This window comes from Lissotriton helveticus, chromosome 6 (assembly GCF_964261635.1).
Source record: "Lissotriton helveticus chromosome 6, aLisHel1.1, whole genome shotgun sequence".
In the NCBI taxonomy this organism is placed as follows: Eukaryota; Metazoa; Chordata; class Amphibia; order Caudata; family Salamandridae; genus Lissotriton; species Lissotriton helveticus.
The window spans coordinates 1,957,570,462-1,957,577,517 of record NC_136067.1 but is presented as its reverse complement, the minus strand read 5'-3'; positions in this window follow the sequence as shown (position 1 = coordinate 1,957,577,517).

The following is a 7,056-nucleotide window of genomic DNA, read 5'->3' as shown; positions in this document are numbered from 1 at the left end:
TGCCATGAAAACCCTGGTGGTGAGAAAACAGAGGGGCCTACAGGCCCCTTGTGCCTCCACAGCATGTGCATGCACACAGGGGGCATAACATGTGCCTCCCCCCTATGTGCATTCACATAGGTTCCTGCACAACATGGACTTTTGAGTGGATGTACGTTGTTACAACGCAGGTTGTAACAACGCATACCTTTACCACGCGGCCGCTACAACGCAAGTCGTTACCACGACTTGCGTTGGAGGGCGCGGATTTAGGATTTTTATAATTTTATATTCCAACACCAGTCCCCGTGGATACTAGGGAAGGTGTTGGAATATAAATTTATAAAATTCTTTATCCCACAGCGCCCTCCAGCTCAAGTCGTGGTAACGACTTGCGTTGTAACGGCCGCGTGGTAAAGGTACCGCGTAGTAATTTGTGGTAAACGTTGTTTCCCCTTTTGAGTACATGATGTGCGGTCTCATTGTGGTGCCTTTTTCAAAGGCACAGCTGTTTTTGAAAGAGAAACGGCCATGGGGCCACCACGCCGTCCGCCTGCTATACTACTTAAAAGTCGTAATCTGGGGGGTGGGGGGGGGGCGGCGGCAACCTTCGGCAAAGCGGTGGCGCAGCAGTTTGAACCGCTGCACCACCACTCCACCAAAGTCATAAACAGGCCTTAGGAGCTTTCTGGGAGGCTGTTTAAGGTTATAATGGGACAGCTAAGTCACAAATTTGACCTTGCAGAATCATTTCATTGGCTAAAGCTTCCAGGATGAGGATTTTAAAATTTGAAAAAAGGTTTCTACGTCCAAATGTAAAGATATTAGCAGAAACAACCACTAGCCTTTTAGCTTGCCTGGGTCCTACAAGAATGAGCCACACAAGTTGCCTAGCTCCTGGTCAACCACATAGAAAATACTTTCACATTTTCATGGTGAATTTTTCATAAATTTTTTTTCTCCGAGGGGAATGTTTTTTACTTTTAATTCCTGCACATAATTTTCTCCAATTTTACTTGGCCTGTTTAAGCTCTTTATTTCTTCAATGCATTGCTGTTTGGCTAGTTGTTGCACATATGCCACATACAGGGGCAGATTTACTAATATTTGACGCAATGCTGTGCAGCGATCTAAGTCTCTGCGCTGTGTTGCATGAGAGGGAGAGAGCAGGACTGAGCCATATCTAATAAGATATGATACTTCTGCTTTCTTCCCAAAAGCTGGCACAAAATAGAGCTGTTTTGTACCACAAACACCTCTTTGAACAACAGTGCAATATGTGTGTGATGTCTAGAATAGTGTTTGTACTGGAAATAATATACTTAGCAAGCATTAAAACCTTTGTCATTTGTTTGTGTGCGTGTGTGTTGTACAATGCAGCACACATGTAAAGTCTGAAACGTTTGGAGAATTTATTTTAATCATACTTAGCACCTGCCTCAATACAATTTGTAAAACCAAGGGAAATGACAATACAAGCACTCTACCCCAGTCAACTGATCTGGGTTTAATCCATCACCATTCTTTAGCCCACTCTGCCACCCCAGTTCAGACATGGCCATATGCAAATCAGTTTGACCCTCATGGCAACAGTCCAGCCCGAACTGCCAAGCCATGCCTTCCCTGGACCGGAAACAAGCTTCCGAGGACCGGTTTCTGGCATTCCAGCCGTCTTCAGCCCGGCTTGCTTGAATCCAGTGGCAAAGTGAGCAAGGGACTCACGTCTGATCATACCCTGCCAACTTATGGCGAACAAAGCAAAATCCAAAGGAAATGATGGACGGAGCTTTGACAATATAAGCACTCACCCCCAGTCAACTGATCTGGGTTTAATCCATCACCATTCTTTAGCCCACTCTGCCACCCCAGTTCAGACATGGCCATATGCAAATCAGTCTGACCCTGCGCCTCATGGGAACAGTCCAGCCCGAACTGCCAAGCCATGCCTTCCCTGGACCGGAAACAAGCTTCCGAGGACCGGTTTCTGGCATTCCAGCCATCTTCAGCCCGGCTTGCTTGAATCCAGTGGCAAAGTGAGCAAGGGACTCACGTCTGAGCATACCCTGCCAACTTATGGCGAACAAAGCAAAACCAAAGGAAATGATGGACGGAGCGTTGCCAATACAAGCACTCACCCCCAGTCAACTGATCTGGGTTTAATCCATCACCATTCTTTAGCACACTCTGCCACCCCAGTTCAGACATGGCCATATGCAAATCAGTCTGACGCTGTACCTCATGGGAACAGTCCAGCCCGAACTGCCAAGCCATGCCTTCCCTGGACCGGAAACAAGCTTCCGAGGACCGGTTTCTGGCAGTCCAGCCGTCTTCAGCCCGGCTTGCTTGAATCCAGTGGCAAAGTGAGCAAGGGACTCACATCTGAGCATACCCTGCCAACTTATGGCGAACAAAGCAAAACCAAAGGAAATGATGGACGGAGCGTTGACAATACAAGCACTCACCCCCAGTCAACTGATCTCGGTTTAATCCATCACCATTCTTTAGCCCACTCTGCCACCCCAGTTCAGACATGGCCATATGCAAATCAGTCTGACCCTGTGCCTCATGGGAACAGTCCAGCCCGAACTGCCAAGCCATGCCTTCCCTGGACGGGAAACAAGCTTCCGAGGACCGGTTTCTGGCATTGCAGCCGTCTTCAGCCCGGCTTGCTTGAATCCAGTGGCAATGTGAGCAAGGGACTCACGTCTGAGCATACCCTGCCAACTTATGGCGAACAAAGCAAGACCAAAGGAAATGATGGACGGAGCGTTGACAATACAAGCACTCACCCCCAGTCAACTGATCTGGAGTTAATCCATCGCCATTCTTCAGCCCACTCTGCCACCCCAGTTCAGACATGGCCATATGCAAATCAGTCTGACCCTGTGCCTCGTGGGAACAGTCCAGCCCGAACTGCCAAGCCATGCCTTCCCTGGACCGGAAACAAGCTTCCGAGGACCGGTTTCTGGCATTCCAGCCGTCTTCAGCCCGGCTTGCTTGAATCCAGTGGCAAAGTGAGCAAGGGACTCACATCTGAGCATACCCTGCCAACTTATGGAGAACAAAGCAAAACCAAAGGAAATGATGGACGGAGCGTTGACAATACAAGCACTCACCCCCAGTCAACTGATCTGGGTTTAATCCATCACTATTCTTTAGCCCACTCTGCCACCCCAGTTCAGACATGGCCATATGCAAATCAGTCTGACCCTGTGCCTCATGGGAACAGTCCAGCCCGAACTGCCAAGCCATGCCTTCCCTGGACCGGAAACAAGCTTCCGAGGACCGGTTTCTGGCATTCCAGCCGTCTTCAGCCCGGCTTGCTTGAATCCACTGGCAAAGTGAGCAAGGGACTCACGTCTGAGCATACCCTGCCAACTTATGGCAAACAAAGCAAAACCAAAGGAAATGATGGACGGAGCGTTGACAATACAAGCACTCACCCCCAGTCAACTGATTTGGGTTTAATCCATCACCATTCTTTAGCCCACTCTGCCACCCCAGTTCAGACATGGCCATATGCAAATCAGTCTGACCCTGTGCCTCATAGGAACAGTCCAGCCCGAACTGCCAAGCCATGCCTTCCCTGGACCGGAAACAAGCTTCCGAGGACCGGTTTCTGGCATTCCAGCCGTCTTCAGCCTGGCTTGCTTGAATCCAGTGGCAAAGTGAGCAAGGGACTCACATCTGAGCATACCCTGCCAACTTATGGCGAACACAGCAAAACCAAAGGAAATGATGGACGGAGCGTTGACAATACAAGCACTCACCCCCAGTCAACTGATCTGGGTTTAATTCATCACCATTCTTTAGCCCACTCTGCCACCCCAGTTCAGACATGGCCATATGCAAATCAGTCTGACCCTGTGCCTCATGGGAACAGTCCAGCCCGAACTGCCAAGCCATGCCTTCCCTGGACCGGAAACAAGCTTCCGAGGACCGGTTTCTGGCATTCCAGCCGTCTTCAGCCCGGCTTGCTTGAATCCAGTGGCAAAGTGAGCAAGGGACTCACATCTGAGCATACCCTGCCAACTTATGGAGAACAAAGCAAAACCAAAGGAAATGATGGACGGAGCGTTGACAATATAGGCACTCACCCCCAGTCAACTGATCTGGGTTTAATCCATCACCATTCTTTAGCCCACTCTGCCACCCCAGTTCAGACATGGCCATATGCAAATCAGTCTGACCCTGTGCCTCATGGGAACAGTCCAGCCCGAACTGCCAAGCCATGCCTTCCCTGGACTGGAAACAAGCTTCCGAGGACCGGTTTCTAGCATTCCAGCCGTCTTCAGCCCGGCTTGCTTGAATCCAGCGACAAAGTGAGCAAGGGACTCACCTCTGAGCATACCCTGCCAACTTATGGCGAAAAAAGCAAAACCAAAGGAAATGATGGACGGAGCGTTGACAATACAAGCACTCACTCCCAGTCAAGTGATCTGGGTTTAATCCATCACGATTCTTTAGCCCGCTCTCCAAAACACTGGAGTCAAGCTATCCTGGCTGAAGACGGCTGATAGCCAGAAACCGGTCCTAGGATGCTTGATTCCGGTTCAGGAAAGACATGGCTTGGCAGTTCGGGCCGGACTGTTCCCATGAGGCACAGGGTCAAGGCTGATTTGCATATGGCCATGTCTGAACTGGGGTGGAGTGGAGTGCAAAAAAGATGGATTTAGGCCCAGATATCTGTACTGGGGTGAATGTATGACATTGTTCTGCATTCTGTCCTTCAACTGTTGTTTTTGCCTTTGTCACCCCGAGTGGGATGGGTATGTTCAGACGTGAGTCCCCTGCTCTCCACACCACTGGAGTCAAGCTATCCTGGCTGAAGACGGCTGACAGCCAGAAACCGGTCCTAGGATGCTTGATTCTGCTCCAGGAAAGACATGGCTTGGCAGTTCGGGCTGGACTGTTCCCATGAGGCACAGGGTCAAGGCTGATTTGCATATGGCCATGTCTGAACTGGGGTGGTGTGGAGTGCAAAAAAACGATGGATTTAGGCCCAGATCTCTGTACTGGGGTGAATGTATGACATTGTTCTGCATTCTGTTCATCAACTGTTGTTTTTGCCTTTGTCACCCCGAGTGGGATTGGTATGCTCAGACGTGAGTTCCATGCTCTCCACACCACTGGAGTCAAGCTATGCTGGCTGAAGACGGCTGATAGCCAGAAACCGGTCCTAGGATGCTTGATTCCGGTCTAGGAAAGACATGGCTTGGCAGTTCGGGCCGGACTGTTCCCATGAGGCACAGGGTCAAGGCTGATTTGCATATGGCCATGTCTGAACTGGGGTGGAGTGGAGTGCAAAAAAAGATGGATTTAGGCCCAGATATCTGTACTGGGGTTAATGTATGACATTGTTCTGCATTCTGTCCTTCAACTGTTGTTTTTGCCTTTGTCACCCCGAGTGGGATGGGTATGTTCAGACGTGAGTCCCCTGCTCTCCACACCACTGGAGTCAAGCTATCCTGGCTGAAGACGGCTGACAGCCAGAAACCGGTCCTAGGATGCTTGATTCTGCTCCAGGAAAGACATGGCTTGGCAGTTCGGGCTGGACTGTTCCCATGAGGCACAGGGTCAAGGCTGATTTGCATATGGCCATGTCTGAACTGGGGTGGTGTGGAGTGCAAAAAAACGATGGATTTAGGCCCATATCTCTGTACTGGGGTGAATGTATGACATTGTTCTGCATTCTGTCCATCAACTGTTGTTTTTGCCTTTGTCACCCCGAGTGGGATGGGTATGCTCAGACGTGAGTCCCATGCTCTCCACACCACTGGAGTCAAGCTATCCTGGCTGAAGACGGCTGATAGCCAGAAACCAGTCCTAGGATGCTTGATTCCAGTCCAGGAAAGACATGGCTTGGCAGTTCGGGCTGGACTGTTCCCATGAGGCACAGGGTTAAGGCTGATTTGCATATGGCCATGTCTGAACTGGGGTGGTGTGGAGTGCAAAAAACGATGGATTTAGGCCCAGATCTCTGCACTGGGGTGAATGTATGACATTGTTCTGCATTCTGTTTTTGCCTTTGTCAACCCAATTCGTGTCACGTTTGGTGCCCTTGCACCGGGACTAAGGGCCAGATGTAGGAGCCATTTACCGACCGTTAACGGACGATTTCGGCCGTTACCGACCGGTAAATGGGTTTTTGTTATGTAGGGGGCATATTTTACAGATTCGGTAAATTTACAGAATCGGTAAATTTACCGAATCGGTAAAATACAGAATCGGTATTTTTACCGATTCGGAATCTTTCATATGTAGGTGGGACTCTTCAGAGGCCCAAAGCCATTACAGATTCGGTATTTTACCACCCAATCCAATTGGGTGGTGAAATACCGAATCCAGGTGTGCATGCACATGTGTGCATGCACACCTGTGCCACATGGCACACATGACAGTATTTGGGGTGCTAGAGGGTGTCAAAGTATTTACAACAAGGGGTGGTGATGGACAGAGTCTCTGAATTAAGCAGAATACTCTCACCCAGTCAAGAGATCAGGGCTAGATCCAACACCGTTTTTTAGCTCATTGCACCATCCCAGTTTCAGAACCTGGCTGTATGCAAATTAGTCTGTCCCTGGCCCAGTGCATCATGGGAACAGGGCAGACCAGACTACAAAAGCCAATTCTTACACTGGGAAGGAAACAAGCTTCCGGGGACCGGTTTCTGGCATTTCAGCCGTCTTCTGCCCGGCTTGCTTGAATCCTGATGGTGCAATGAGCAAGGGACTCACATCTGAGTATACCCTTCCACGCTTAGGGTGGACAAAAATATTTACAACAAGGGGTGGTGATGGACAGAGTCTCTGAATTAAGCAGAATACTCTCACCCAGTCAAGAGATCAGGGCTAGATCCAACACCGTTTTTTAGCTCATTGCACCATCCCAGTTTCAGAACCTGGCTGTATGCAAATTAGTCTGTCCCTGGCCCAGTGCATCATGGGAACAGGGCAGACTAGACTACAAAAGCCAATTCTTACACTGGGAAGGAAACAAGCTTCCGGGGACCGGTTTCTGGCATTTCAGCCGTCTTCGGCCCGGCTTGCTTGAATCCTGATGGTGCAATGAGCAAGG